This window comes from Macaca thibetana, chromosome 3 (assembly GCF_024542745.1).
Source record: "Macaca thibetana thibetana isolate TM-01 chromosome 3, ASM2454274v1, whole genome shotgun sequence".
NCBI lineage: Eukaryota > Metazoa > Chordata > Mammalia > Primates > Cercopithecidae > Macaca > Macaca thibetana.
In genome coordinates this window covers 145,944,239-145,959,729 of record NC_065580.1, presented here as the reverse complement: position 1 = coordinate 145,959,729, position 15,491 = coordinate 145,944,239, and the positions used below count along the sequence as shown (strand labels likewise).

Below are 15,491 nucleotides of genomic sequence, written 5' to 3'. Positions count from 1 at the left end.
CAGCTTCTGTATCTGGACGTAGAGTCATTTTTGTGAGTCATTTTTGCCGTCTCACACCACGGCGCCACCACGGGCAGGCGACAGGTGGCTCCGTGGAGCCCCCGGGACATGCTGGGGCCGCAGGCCACGATGGCTGCACGCAGACTGCTGGGTGAGCTGAGCTGCTGTCCCGAGGACAGGGCAGGAATTCGCGTGTGAACCCCCATTCCGGGCGCTGGCAAGGGACCCCGTGCCTGTGAGCTAGCAGGTGGGACTGGACTCCGGAGGTGGGGCTCGGACACCGGACCTAATTGAGGACTGGCTAAAACAGAGCCAGGGTGCAAGCCGCTCTCCATAGGCACGCCCACCAGCGCACCACGTCAGTTTACCGTTGCCATGGCAACGCCCGGGAGCTCCCGCCCCTTCCCATGGCAACGGCCTGAGGACCCGGAAAATTACCACCCTTAACCAGAGATCTCTGTATCATCCACCCCTTAATGTGCATCTAATTATAAGTGGGTGTAAATGGGACTGCACAGGTGCCCTGAGCCGCTCCCCTCAGCGCTCTGCCTAGTGGGAGCAGCGAGGAGCTGTAACCCCAAACACTGCTGCCTCAGTAAAGCTGTTTAGTCCACCTCCTGCTGGGCCTCGAATCCTTTCCTGGGCAAAGCCAAGAACCCCGGCAGGCTAAGCCCTACTTTGGGGCCCACCTGCCCTACATCACCTGTGCCCCATGGTTATTTGAACTTTGCCCTGCCCGGTTATCTGAAGCCCTCTCCCTTCGGATTAATGCTGGAGGAACCGGGCTGGAACCCCAGGGCCTGCAGTGTGTCCATCAGCCGGAGGCTGTGCCTGGGTCGTGGCCTCCTGAGAGGAATCCCCTCCCCAGGTGGCCCTGGGCAGGAATGAGTGACCTGTCCAGGCTGCGTGCTGACCTGCCCGGCTCTGCAGAACCACACGTATGCTCCTGTGTGTCTGACATGTTCCCCACGTGTCCGGCCCTCAAGGGTGAGCAGGATCTCATGCTTGCATGCGCCCTAAGCACATGCCCTAAGCACACGCCCCAACTCTGCACCTGCCATCGGGAAATGCATGCGTCAGGGTGGCAGAGTTTAAGGTCCCGCCCTCGCCGAAACACCTGCAGCTGTGGGCAGTGACAGGATCATTCTGGGTCCAGAAGGAGCGCACCTCCCTGCCCCGCGGGCTGCTGGGAAGAAACAGAGGTCAGCAAAGAGCTCAAGTCCTGGTAGATGTTTGGCGACTTCAGCGAATTCGGGAGCCAGAGTCTTGGTTCAAAACAACAGAAGTGGCCGGGTGCGGTGGCTCAAGCCTGTAATCCCAGCACTTTGGGAGGCTGAGACGGGCAGATCACGAGGTCAGGAGATCGAGACCATCCTGGCTAACACGGTGAAACCCCGTCTCTACTAAAAAATACAAAAAACTAGCCGGGCGAGGTAGCGGGCGCCTGTAGTCCCAGCTACTTGGGAGGCTGAGGCAGGAGAATGGCGTGAACCTGGGAGGTGGAGCTTGCAGTGAGCGGAGATCCGGCCACTGCACTCCAGCCTGGGCAACAGAGCGAGACTCTGTCTCAAAAAAAAAAAAAAAAAAAAAAAAAACAGAAGCCCAGCAATGTGGCCGGGGCCGCCGATGGTGTTGGAAGATGCTCACCGCCACCGGAACACAGGCGGAAAAGCAAGAGGCTGGAGTAAGATCCTGTGGGAAGGAAGTGTGTGTTTCGCTGGAGACCCAGGCTCGGGCCCCCGCACCTGCTAAATCTTCATTACCCTTCCCTGAGGGGCACGTTCAGGGCCTCTCCCACCCTCATCCCCGGTGCTTCCCGCTGCGGCTCTACCATAAGGAAAGACCTGGAAGGCTGGGATAGAGCAGGAGAAGCAGCAGAGGCCGGAGGGAGCCAGGCCGGCTGGGGTGTTGGAGGCGCTGGGAGATTTCTGCTAACCTGGAAGAAGCACCAAGGCAGGTCTTGACGGGGCAGCCACCTTCACGGAGCTCCACAAGGTGGATGTGGGATTCCGGGACCTGAGTCACTTCCCTCTCCACGTCCCAGAATGCTCATTATGTGAATGAATTAGTGAATGCATGAATGAATGATGCTTGTTTCCAACCTAAAGGTACCACAGGCTGCACGGACATTCACGAAGGGGGATCCCTGCTGGGGGGCCGTTCTCAGGCAGTATGTCCGGTCAGTAGAGTAGGGGACTCATTCAACAGTAATGCTTCTTTAAAAGGAGAAGAGGAGGAGGGAAAGGATGAAACCACAGGCAGCCCAAGTGATGATTCTGGCCAGCGTTGGAAGGAGGCTCTGGCAGGTCCTGATAGGGGAGTGACCCCAGCCATGATTCCAACGTGCACGCCCACCTGTGAGCAGAGAAGAGGCTGCCAGCGTGCACGCTTGCCTGTGTGCAGAGGAGGGAATGCCAGCGTGCACGCCTGCCCGTGTGCAGAGGCGAGGATCACAAACCCACTGCTGAAATCTGCTGTATTGAAGGCGGCTGTTGGATGGTTGTTGGGCACGGTGGCTCATGCTGTAATCCCAGCACTTTGGGAGGCCAAGGTAGGAGGATGACTTGAGCCCAGGAGTTCACGACCAGCCTGGGCAACATAGTGAGACTCCATCTCTACTAAAAGTTTAAAAATTATCAGCACCATAAGACAGGGGGGAAAAAATTAGCTGGGCGTGGTGGCACCCACCTGTAGTCCCAGCTACTTGGGAGGCTGAGGTGGGAGGATTGCTTGAGCTCAGGAGTTCAAGGCTACAGTGAGCTATGATTGCACCACTGCACTCCAGCCTGGACAATAGAGAGAGACCCTGTCTCAAAACCAAAACCAAAACCCAAACCAAAAAAGATGGCTTCAAATTCTTGGCTGTCTTTCCCGTGGAAAAGGGGAGTCTAACACCCTCCCCTTGATGCTGGGCTGGTTTAGGTACACACTCGATGGACAGAATACAGTGGAATGATGTTGCAGGGTACCCAAGACTGGGTCCTCCAAAGCCTTACAGCTTCCACCACAGCCTATGGGAACCTTGTTCCCAGGATGCTCTTCTTAAAGCCCAGCAGCTGTGCTCTGAGAGCTGTGCTCTCAGCCTGCGCAGCCCCAGCCCCAGCCCCAGCCCCAGCCCCGGCCAGCGCAGCTGTGAACGCCCAGTGTCAACAGCTGCCACATGACTGTGCCATCTTGGATGTCCTGCCAGCTGAGTCTTCCGATGAGGTCATCCCTGCCTCCATCTGGATGCAACCCCAGAGGAGACCCTGAGTGAGAACCGCCCGGCTGAGCCCCTCCAACCCCAAACTGTGAAGGATAACAATAAACTGGTTTAAGTTGCTGACTTCAGGAATGGCTCCTCAGTTCTCACCGGTTATCGCTGCTGAAATAAGTACATAAGTAGAGCCCTTCCTTGCCTAGACAACAGAGCCGTGGCGGTGGCGCTTCCGGCCGCTCCACCTCCAGCAGGATGACCGCGGTGACAGGTGGAAAGGCAGATATCTTTAATTGCTCTAGGTTTTACATCCATTGACAAGAAACTGGTGCTTACAGGCTGAATCTGGCCCAGAGACAAATTTGTGTTGGCCTGTACAGTGTTTTTTTAAACATTTGGATTACTTGTTATTTTACAGTCAGGAGATTTCACATAAAAATCTAGGTCGCTGGCTGGGCACGGTGGCTCACGCCTGTAATCCCAGCACTTTGGGAGGCCAAGGCGGGTGGATCACTTGAGGTCAGGAGTCCGAGACCAGCCTGGCCGACATGGTGAAACCCTGTCTCTACTAAAAATACGAAAATTAGCCAGTCGTGGTGCAGGTGCCTGTAATCCCAGCTGCTGGGAGGCTGAGGCTCAAGAATCACTTGAACCCAGGAGGCAGAGGTTGTGGTGACCTGAGATCACGCCTGGGCCACAGAGCAAGAACCTGTCTCAAGAAAATAAAATAAATCTGGATCTCTTACTTCTCTTTAAAAATCTGACATCCCACTACACTGGACCTGCAGCCCCATCTGGCCGTACCCAGCTGGCAGATGCCCCTTCTGGTGTGAAAGGCTTCCCAGTTTCCCACAGCCCCTGCCCAGCCCTGCTCTCAGCTCCTCAGCCATATCTGCAGGCACTCGGGGGCTTCTGAGTTGGCAGCCTCGGTTTGAATGGTCTTGAAACTGAGAGAATGAGTAGCTGTGGCTGGTTCGGACAATCACACATTATTCTCTGTGGACCAAGGCCCCCTCCTAGCTGAGTCCAAGGCCCTGTGTAGGAAAATCATGAAAATGTGTGTGGGGGGCATGGATCGCGGGTGCATCTTTGTGGAGAGCAGATCAAGGCAGCACACGCGGTGTTCTCACCCCGGAACAGAGGAGACGGCATCACCAAGCCGCGCAGCGTGTTCTGAGTGTTGAGGATGTGCCGGCGTCCCCATGCACACAGTGTGTGACCCAACCGCACCCCGGCGGGGGGCTCTGCCGGCCGTGCCCTCCACATCCACGCCAGGGTCGTCAGCTGAGGACAGGTGCGGGGACTGACGAGGGGCAGACGCCGCCTCCCACAGCCGGGAGGCTCTGCCCGTGATGCCTTCACCATGGGTGTGCCCGACTCCGTGATCCCAGTCTTGCGAGCACAACTTCTGGTGTTTTCCGCCTTCTGCCCCTCTGTCCACTCCCTGGCGGACCACTCGGATTTTACCTTGTTGTGTGCGTTGCCGGCTCTGGGAGCCAGGCCCCGCAGTGGCGCATCTGCTGAGGGCTGTCACAGCTGATTTTCGTGATCTTGGGGGGCTCACCCAGCTGTGCAGCAGTGTGGTTTTGTGTTGGGGACAGCCGAGGGTTCTACAGGCTCCCTGCAGAGTCCCCAGGAGGGGTGCTGGGGTCAGACGCTGGCTGCCCCCTCCCCAGGAGCCCCCATGCGCCGCTGCACGGGTTTCCCAGAAAGGCTCTGAGGAGGGGGATGTGGGGAGAGCGGAGCGCTGTGCAGGGTGCCCTGACCGCTGACAGAGTGTGTGTGGGGGTCGGGAGGGGAGGTGAGGGGGGCCGCGCAGGTTCACATAAAACAGCGCCTTGCACGGCCTCGGGAACGAAACTCGACCTGAGAGGAAGGTATCGCTTTCCCAGCACTGTAAAATGGATTTGAAAGGGTCTCCTTGGCAACCTGGATTTTTTTTGCTTTTCCTCTGTGATCAGCCAAATTTGGCAAGTCACAGTGCAGCCCCAGGGTGCGGGGATCAGAGGCGCAGAACCGACGCGCTTTGGAGCCTTTTGCGGTTTCCAGCTGTGGACTGTGCGGCCAGGGCGGCCACCGATAGCGTCAGACAGGTGCGGCGGCGCCCGGCCGGTGGGGCGGCTTCTCGGCAGGCCCCGGAGGCTCGGTGGCTGCTCTCGTGGCCGCCGTTTGTTTTCCTTGAAGCAGCGCATGGAGGAGATGCCGGTCCCCCACTCTCCTTGGGGCCGGCATCCTGCCCTGTCTGGTCTCTGTCCTTCTTCCTCCAGCAGTTTCTAAAGCACATTGTTTTGTAAATCGTGGCCTTGGTGGGTTGAGGACGCCCTGTGCATGAGGCCTCATCCCTGTAGGGCCACGGAGCTCCCGCCTCGCCCTTTTCTCCCCCCGCCTGTCCTTCACCCAGGGCCTCCTGCTCCCCTCGGCTCTCCAGGATGGACAAAGTGAGGGCCGGCCCCGTCTGCAGTGGCAGCCTGCGGTGCCTTGTGCCCGCTCTGCCCGAAGATGCGATTGTTTCGGGAGCTGATTTCCCTCAGGTGTGGGGACCCTGGCCCTGCACAGGTGTGGAAACCGCCCCTGCTCACACCTGTGAGGCTGAACACCTGCAGGCCTCGGGCCAACTCCACTGCAGAGCTGAGCCGGGGCGCCACAGAGGCAGCCAGGAAGGCAGGGCCGGGCTGCATGACCCTCAACTCCCGGGACCCCCGCGGGTCTGTCTGCAGGAGCCGGGCCCCTCCTTGGTGGAGGCTGCTTTTCCTTGCCCCCGACCCCATGGGGTCACGCCCGCTGTCTCTGAAGCTGTGGGGAGCTGCCAGCCCCTCAGACACCCGATCCCCACAGCTGTTGGAAAATATCCTCAGCAGACTGAGCAGTCGCTCCCCCGCAGGCCTGTGGGTTGTGAACCTGGGAGCTGCAGACGTGCAGATGGAAAGCCGTAGTGTCCACCGCACCGTGTGCATCAGCGGGAGCCCTGAGCCCCAGGGCCTGGGCGTCCTGCGTCCTTGTGAGGCCTGCACCTGCCGTCGGCCTCGGGGTGAGGGGAACCGGATCTTTCTAGGGGCTCTTACCGAAGGTTGGGGAACAGCCCCGGGCCCCAGGAGCTCTAAATGGGGACAGAGTCCTCGGTCCTGTGGCAATGGGGGCAGAGGTGTTATTTCTGTGCCCGGCTTGGGTGGACACCCAGCTCGTTCCCCGGTGAGAGCGGCGTCCAGGGCCTAGCGGAGAGGCGGCAGCGTGTGCCAGGGCTGCGCGGGCTCCTGGAGGTGGGGACCGTCCAGCTGTTCCATCACCTCACCGCTGGTGGGAGGGTGGAGTGGCATCCGGCCAGGGCTGGGTGGGGCATTGCCCGCCCGGGCACCAGCTCAGTTTCCCTCCACGCATTCCTGCTTGGGGGCTGCACGCCTGCTTTTCCAGGCCCCTGGAGTTCCCCTCCTGGAGACCTCCCCACAGCCTGGGGGCAGCTGGACCTTGGGAGCCGGTTCCACGTAAAAGTCCCGAGACCGAAATTCCCCAGCTTGCTCCCATCCAGGGCAGCAGTGGCCTGGGAGGCGTTGCCATGGGAACGCTAGATGGAGTTTATCTCCTCTCTTTGCAAATTAATTTTATGAATGTCCACAACGTTGAAGCAACTGCAGAACAACACGTTGCAAAGCTGTCTTTGGGCCTGGGAACTTTTCCTGGCTCATCAGAGCCCCGCGCCCCCTCCCTGCCGACGCCTGAACCAGGGGGTGGCCTATTGTTCAGAATCCACTGGTCACTGCTGGATGCTTTTAGGAAGGGGACCTCTGCAAAACAGGACCTCTGGGGGAACCCCGTGCTTGCCCCATCGTCGTGTGGGGTCAGCTGGGACCCGGCCTGCGCCACGAGGCTCCTGGCTGGGGTGTCAGACAGACCCGGTCCGCGCCGCGAAGGCTCCTGGCTGGGGTCTCAGGTAGACCTGGTCTGCACCGCGAGGCTCCTGGCTGGGGTCTCAGATAGACCCGGTCCGCGCCACGAGGCTCCTGGCTGGGGTCTCTGGGACAGTGCCAGTGCCATGCCACATTCTGAAGCGTTGCTTATGGTGCTGCTTACTTAGGGTGGCCCTTTCAGTTCCTACATGTCTCTCTTTTGGGGTTCTGTCTGGAGGAAGGTCTGCAGGAGCCACAGGGATCTAAGCCATACGTGTTTCCCAGGCATCAGCTCTGGTCCGGGGCTGGAGAGATGCTGTAGACTGCAGACACCCCCTGTCCTCTCTCCTGGGCTGGCATCCTATGGGTGAGATGCTTTGGAAGGACGTGAGGGCTTGGAAGAGACATGGAGCAGGACCCAACGCAGAGACCGCCCGGAGTGGTGTCGCTTGGGCTGCAGGGAGTGTGGAGGGGCCGTGGCCCTGCGGTGGCCGTGAGGCAGGGGCCTGGATGCTGGGATGCAGGCAGCGGTCCAAGGTGGGAGAACGGGCGGGCGAGTCTGGGGGGCTCTGGTTGCAGAGCTCTGCTGACCGGGGTTGGAACACCAGTGTTTCTCTGGGTGTGACGGCCGCAACGGCAGGAGTTGGAGGCTGATTTGCAGAGGAGAGAAATAGTCCAGCTGCTTTGCCAAGGGCCATGCTGTGTGGAGACTACACCTGACAGGAGCAGGCCGGCCACAGCGCAGGGCAGTCACCCTGAGGGGATGGCGGGGGATGGGGGAGGGCCCAGGGACTGCTGGGTGGTGGAGGGGGCCGGGTATTGAAGTAGGAGTAGGAGTCCTCCAGATGGAGGGCATTCTAACAGCTGCAGGGACACAGGAGCTCACATGTGGGGGAGGGTGGGGCGAGGCCGCAGGAGGGCAGAGCTGCAAACCCCGGGCAGGGGAGGGTCCCACGCCCCCTGAGCTCCTTGACGAGGGGTGTGAAAGTTACTTTGGAACATCCTGCCGGGACACCGCAGCCTCCTCCGAGAGCCAAATGAGAAGTGCTCAGAACCACGTCCCTGGCCCCCGCCTTGGCCTTAGGGCCCCACCAAGAGCCTTCGGTCCACCTTCCGGAGGCCTGGGGGTATCTGCCTGTGGGGGAAGCTGCACCGGCCGTGTGTCCTCCCTCCTCTCGCGGGTCAGGGCAGGTGAGGCCCACCGAGGCGCTGGGCTTGGCCTCTGCCCAGTGGTCACTGTGCGTGGTGCCAAGACTTCCCTGTCTGAGGGAAATCTCAGAGCATCTTGAACGGGAGCCCATTTGGCCTGGCCTCTAGCAGGAAAATAAAAACATTCCTTCTGGGCTGGACTGGAAGAAACACTTTTCCAGAACCCCAGGGCTGGGCTCCGAGCCCTCCACCTGGGTCCTGTGTGGACCGTGTGCATGCGGACATCTGCGCGGGGACAGTGGAGGTTCCGGGGCCCTCAGGGTCTGGCCCTGGGGTGGCCCTGTCCGTGGGGCCCTGTCCGTGCTGGCCGGGGTCATTACAGGTGTGAGAGCTTCCTCACGGCTTAGAGGGGTTCTGGCCTCACCCTGCCTGCTGTCTGCGGTGCCAGCATCCCTCCCCCAGGCTGCGAGTGTCCCTGCTCCACTGAGACTCTGCTGGGGCGGGCTCCTAAGTGCTCCAGTGGCCACAGCCCACCGAGAGGGACACACAAGTCCACCCGGCTCTGACCCGAATCCCTCTTGCTGCAGGGCAGCCTTGTCATCCCTGGAGTAGGGGAGGGGGCTGTGTACCTCCCATGCCCCTTTTGGAAGCAAAGCTCCCCCAGGGCCTGTGCACAAGGGGCTGTGTCCCAGGCACATCACGGCTGCCCTCTCCCAGTGAGCTGGACGTTCGGCCCAGCAGCTTGTGGGGCCGGGAAGAGCTTCCCAGCGTCCGGCTGAACTGTGAGATGGTTCGAGGGGACAACTGCTCTCCCAAAGGCATGGAACGTCTTCACTTGCCTTTCAGCATTAAGTGAGTTTCCATGTGAACTGGGGCAGCTGCAGGCTGTTCTCCGTGTGGATAGAGGGCCAGGTGTGAGGCTGAGGCCTCGGTCAGCTCACGCTTGGGGCTTCTGCTCTGGGAGACAAGAACCTTCAAAGTAATTCTTCAAGTAAAATGCCGCTTGCGGACGGAGACAGGGATGCTGATGTGTCTTCAGCAAAGGATGGTCCCATTTGTGTGGCTCCTTTGACGAGTACCTTTGCCTTGATATTTTCTGATTTTTTTGTTAATGTAAGCAACATTATAAAAAGTTTAACACCCTCTCCTCCACCAAAAAAAAAAAAAAAAAGGCACCATCTTTCTCCTTCCCCTCAACCCTCCCTTCCCAGAGACCAAACCACCCCCCGCGGGCCCCGGCTTTCCATTGCAGACATTTCCAGATCTTGTTTCCCACCCGTATCTCGGGGCACCGCCGCGCAGGCGTTCCCAGACGAGACAGATGTGGAATGCAGTGGCCGGTTCCAAGGTCCCGGATTACCCCGACCAGATTCCTGGCAGCAAAATGAGGAGAGTTAAGCACCATGCAAAGACCATTGCCGTAAAGACGGATGTTTTGGCTGGGAAAATCCTAACAGATGCGCAGTTCTGGACAAATCAATTTGCAGCACCCCACGGTCGTCCACCCACCGAAGCGGGGGCTGGCCTTGGTGGCTGTGGTCATGCAGGCAGTGGGTTGTGGATATCCCCTGCCTTGTGGGGGCGGCCCCTCTGCTCCCCTCCTCCCAGACCTTCTAATGATGCTGAGTGGGGCCAGAGCCCTTGGGCACTTGGCCCTTCTGGGAAATGCGCACGCCCAGGGAGGGCCAGCTCCAGGTGGTGAACAATGGGTCTCTGGGAGGAAGTTGTCCTCCTGTGTTCTAAATTTGGCCACGCATGTCTCTCTGATTCAGCAACCAGGTTCTTGGTCCCACAGCTGTGGCCTCCTGGCCCCGCTGTCCGTCCCCAGAGTCAGCCGCCGGAGGTTCCTGAGGGGGCAGCTTCCCCACAAGCAGAACACAAGGTCACCTACCCTGTGGCTCTGCCACACCTCCAGGACGGGGCAGGAACATGCGGGGCCAGACCGAAGGGGTGCTTAGCAGCCCTGGCCATGACCCCCAAGCATGGGTGAGACTGTGGGGCAGTGTGAACTGAGGCCATAGGTGGAGTGAGTTAAGGTTCCAGTGGCCAAGCCCTTTAAAAAATGTTTTATTTTTAAAAATTGTGATAACATACAGATAACATGAAATTTACCGTCATAACCATTTCTAGGTGTACAGTTCAGTGGCATTAAGCAGGTCACATTGCTGTGCAGCCGTCACCACCATCATCTCCAGAATGTTTCATCTTCCCAGGCTGAAGCTCTGTCCCCACGAAACACACACTCCTCATCCCCCTCTCCCAGCCCTTCTAGAAAGTAGAACCATCCTTCTGCTTTCTGTCTATGAGTCTGAACTCTACTGCCTGGTATAAGGGGATCCTACAGAATTCGTCCCTCTGTGACTGACTTATATTGCTTGCATAGTGTCCTCAAGGGCCATCCGTGTTGTCGCTAGCAGGTGTCAGAACATCCTTCCTTTTCAAGGCTGACTAATATTCCATTGTTTGAATGGCCCACATCGTGTTTATCCAGCCAAGCCTGTTTTTTATTTTGCTGCTGCTGCCGCTGATGGTGATGATGATGGTGATGATGGTGATGGAGATGATGGTGATAGTGATGATGATGGTGATAGTGATGATGATGATGGTGATGATGGAGGTGATGGTGATGATGATGGAGGTGATGGTGATGATGATGGTGATAGTGATGATAGTGATGATGGTGATGATGGTGATAGTGATGATGGTGATGGTGATGATGGAGGTGATGGTGATGATGGAGGTGATGGTGATAGTGATGATGGTGATGATGATGGTGATAGTGATGATGGTGATGATGGAGGTGATGGTGATGATGGAGATAATGGTGATGATGATGGTGATGGTGGTGATGGTGGAGGTGATAATATGGTGAAGATGGTGATGATGAAGGTGATGTGATGGTGATGGTGATAGTGATGATGGAGGTGATGGTGATGGTTATGATGATGAAGGTGATGGTGATGATGATGGAGGTGATAGTGATGATGGTGATGATGGAGGTGATGGTGACGATGGTGATAGTGATGATGGAGGTGATGGTGATGATGATAGTGATGGTGGTGATGGTGAAGGTGGTGACGATGAAGGTAATGTGATGGTGATAGTGATGATGAAGGTGATGGTGATGGTGATAGTGATGATGGTTATGATGAAGGTGATGGTGATGATGGTGATAGTGTTGATGATGGTGATGATGATGAAGGTGATGTGATAACAATGGTGATGAAGGTAATGGTGATAATGGTGATGGTGAAGGGGATGACAGTGATAGTGATGATGGGAGGTGATGGTGGTGTTGATAATGGTGAAGATGATGGTGATGATGAAGGTAATGATCATGATGGTCATGGTGAAAATGGTGATGATGGTGGTGGTGATGGTGATAATGATGGTGGAGGTGATGAGATGGTGAAGATGGTGATGATAATGTGATAGTGATGATGGTGGTGATGATGAAGGTGATGGTGATGATGAAGGTGATGGTGATGAAGGTTACGATGGTGATCAAGGTGCTGGATGATGGTGACATGATAGTGATGAAGGTGATGTGATAACAATGGTGATGAAGGTAATGGTGATAATGGTGATGGTGAAGGTGATAATGATGGTGATGGTGGAGGCGATGGTGATGGTGGTGGTGATGATGGTGGTGGTGATCATGATGGTGACGGTGATGATAGTGAGGATGATGATGATGATCATGGTGAAGACGATGATGGTTATGGTGATGGTGATGTTGGTGGTGATGGTGATAATGATGGTGGTGGTGGTGGTGATGATGGTGGAGGTGATGAGGTGATGAAATGGTAAATATGGTGGTGATGATGGTGGTGATGAGTTGGTGAAGATGGCGATGGTGATGTCGTGGTGATGATGAAGGTGATGGTAGTGGTGGTCATGATGGTCATGGTGAAGATGGCCATGGTGGTTGTGGTGATGGTGATGATGGTGGTGATGGTGACAATGATGGTGGAGGTGGTGATGGTGATGGTAGAGGCGATGATGGTGGTGGTGATGATCATGATGGTGATGATGAAGGTGATATGATGGTCATGGTGAAGACGGTGATGATGGTTGTGGTGATGGTGATGGTAGTGATGGTGATAATGACGGTGGAGGTGGTGATGCTGGTGGAGGTGATGAGGTGACAAAATGGTGAATATGGTGATGATGATGGTGATGAAGGTGATGATGAGTTGGTGAAGATGGTGATGATGATGTCATGGTGATAATGAAGGTGATGATAGTGATGATGATCATGATGGTCATGGTGAAGATGGCCATGGTGGTTGTGGTGATGGTGATGATGGTGGTGGTGGTGATGGTGGAGGTGGTGATGATATGGTGAAGGTGATGGTGATGAAGGTAATGGTGAGGATGGTGATGATGGTGATAGTGATAATGGTGGTGATGATAGTAATGGCAATGATAAAGGTGGTGGTGGTGGTGACTAACACTTTTTTAGCTCTTACTCTGTCTCAAACATTTCCATATTTAACTCATTTAATCCTTATGAGTCTGCAAGGTAAAGACTATTATTCTCCCAATTTCTCCGATGAGAAAACACACTGAGAGGAAAATTCCATGAGTTCAGACCTCACCAGCTGATAACCCCCAGCCTTTTGCAGAGGTAAAGCCCTTGGTAGTGTTCCAGGGGTACCCACATCCTTGCCTAAATCTCCCCAGAACCTGGTGGATTCTGGATAAGTTTATTTTATTTTACAGTGGGGAAACTGAGGCTTGGAGAAGTGAGGTAGCATGTCCTCAGCCACCCAGCTGAGCCAAGTCTGAAGTCCAGACCCTCAGGGAGCCCAAGCTACTGCAGTCAAGCACCGCAGCTGTGCAGGGGCCCAGAAAACGTCCCATGTGCCTCATCAGTCCTGCTGAGTCCTTCGGAAACTCCCCACAATCACCAGACCAGTTTTAAATAGCAATTCAGGCAAGATAAAAATCAATTAATTTGCTGCCATGGGAGGTTTCTTTCACCTTTTGGTCAGCTGTTCTGGTTGGCGATGGAAACTCTTGACTGTCTTGCATGTATTTATAGCCTCTCTGAGCATGAGACTCTCCCTGGGCAGACGGGCAGTATCCGAGGAGCTGGTGCAGTGTTGGGCCTGGGCTTTGAAGGGGGCTGAGGCAGCAATGCATTCTGCCCTGAGTGCTTCATGAGGGACTCCAGGGGTGGCAGCTGGCTGTGGCTGCACCCAGGTCACCTGCTGTCCTTTGGATCTGAGGGACACATTGCTTAGTAGTAAGACCAGCATTTGTGCTCCCCCTTGGTGTCCCAGATTTCCAGAAAGATCTGCTCCTGGAGACATCCGACCTGGACACCTTTTGGGACCCCAAGAACCCCTAAAGGCTGCCCCAGACCCCAGCCGGCTCTTCAGCATCCAAGAGTGCATGTGGTCCATGAGGGATGGTCGGAGCATCTGTTGGAATTATTCCGGTCTTATTCCCACCTCCTGTGAAACCCTGAAGGAATGAAATGAAGTGTGTGGTTAGGTTTACTCTCCTTCCGGTCCTGGCTGAGCAAATTCAAATCACCCCTCCTTGGGTGGAAGCTCAGGAAGCCACCAGGCAGGTGAATACAAACACCTGTCACTTGTCACTCCTGGGTTCCCAGACAGTGGCTCCCAGGACGGGCAGCTCCATAAATCTCCACTCAGGGACGGTGGAAAAATACCCCTGGGCTCCCCTCCCAGATGCAGGGTTGAGGGGCATCCACCTGCAACACTTCCTCTCTCCGAAGCTGACATGCTTGTCTCAGGAGTTCACTCTGAAAGTGCTTTCAGGGGCCAGTGCCCTGGGCCCTGGGCGTGTCGGTCTGGCTGGCAGATCCCACTACCCCTGAGCTGTGAGGATTTGTAGATGCATCTGGGCACTGCCAGAGTCAGTGCTGGCACCCCAGGCAGTTTCTGGGAGTGCTGCAGGAAGAGTCCCAGGAATGCCCCTCCAGGCTGAGGGAGCAGTGTGTGCAGAGGTACAGAGGTGTCACTGTTGCTGGAGTCGAGGGCCTGAGTGCGGTGGGGTGGGGACCTGAGTGTGTGACTGCCCACATGGAGAGGATGTGGGCTTGCCTGGAAGGCGGTGGAAAGCTTCGAGCCATGGAGACAGGGCCAGGATTGCTGGGAACACAGGGTCCTTCCAGAGGGAGCCAGGGTGGATGTTGAGGCTCGCCACGGAGCCACGGGAGGACCTGGGAGGAGGCCTGAGGCTGGCTCAGGACCTGGGAGGAGGGCTGACGCTGGGGGCGGTGGCATGTGTCCCACCCACCTCCCATGGGTCCAGATTCCAAGTCTCAGGTTCCCACAGGGGTGTCCAGGAGCCACGGCTCTGGCTGGACCCAGAGGGGCCCACTGGGCTGAGGGGCAGGTCCAGAATGATGGGGTGGTGGCTGCATGGGTTATGATCTCTGTGGGGAAACTGAACAGGGAGGGAGGAGACCCTTCGGGAACACCAGGATCAGAACAGGAAGTGGGGAGCGGGCAGAGGAGGGCTGCTGAATTGTTAATGGAGGAGGCTGGAGCTGGGCCAGGCTCGAAAGTGCTTTCTGCCTCTTTAGAACATAATCAGCAAGTGTGCACTCGTGCACACCAATGCACACACATACACATATACGCACCCACAACCCATGCACACACACTGATCCATGCGCACATGGACACACACAGGCACACCTGTGCACACACATGTACACACATCTCAGTGCACACACATGCATGCCTGTGCACACCCTGACCCATGCACACCCCACACTGACACACACGCCTGTCCACACACCCATGCGCACTGACCCATGGACACATGGACACCTGCACACGTCCACACCTGTGCATACACCCACACATATATACTCGTAACAGTTAACACACCTGCACACACACATACCCGTGCACACACACAGACATGCATGCACACCTGAGCACACACATGTACCTACACAGTGCACACAGACCCATGCACAGTGCACACAGACCCATGCAGACACACACACAGACATGCATGCACGCATACCTGAGCACACACATGTACCTACATAGTGCACACAGACCCATGCACACACACAGACATGCATGCACGCACACCTGAGCGCACACACATACATAGTCCACAGAGAGCCATGCACACACACGTACACAGACATGCATGCATGCACACCTGAGCACGCACACGTACATAGTCCACACAGACCCATGCACACACACTTGCACACTGCACAGATATGCATGTATGTGCACATGCACATCTACATACATAGTGCACAC

At 56.6% G+C, this 15,491-nt stretch overlaps 1 protein-coding gene across 3 annotated transcripts in view; it reads left to right on the top strand.

The window, feature by feature from the left end:
* PRKAR1B (protein kinase cAMP-dependent type I regulatory subunit beta) overlaps positions 1-15,491 on the top strand; it is a 329,737-nt gene that overhangs the window by 298,247 nt on the left and 15,999 nt on the right. The window lies entirely within an intron of this gene.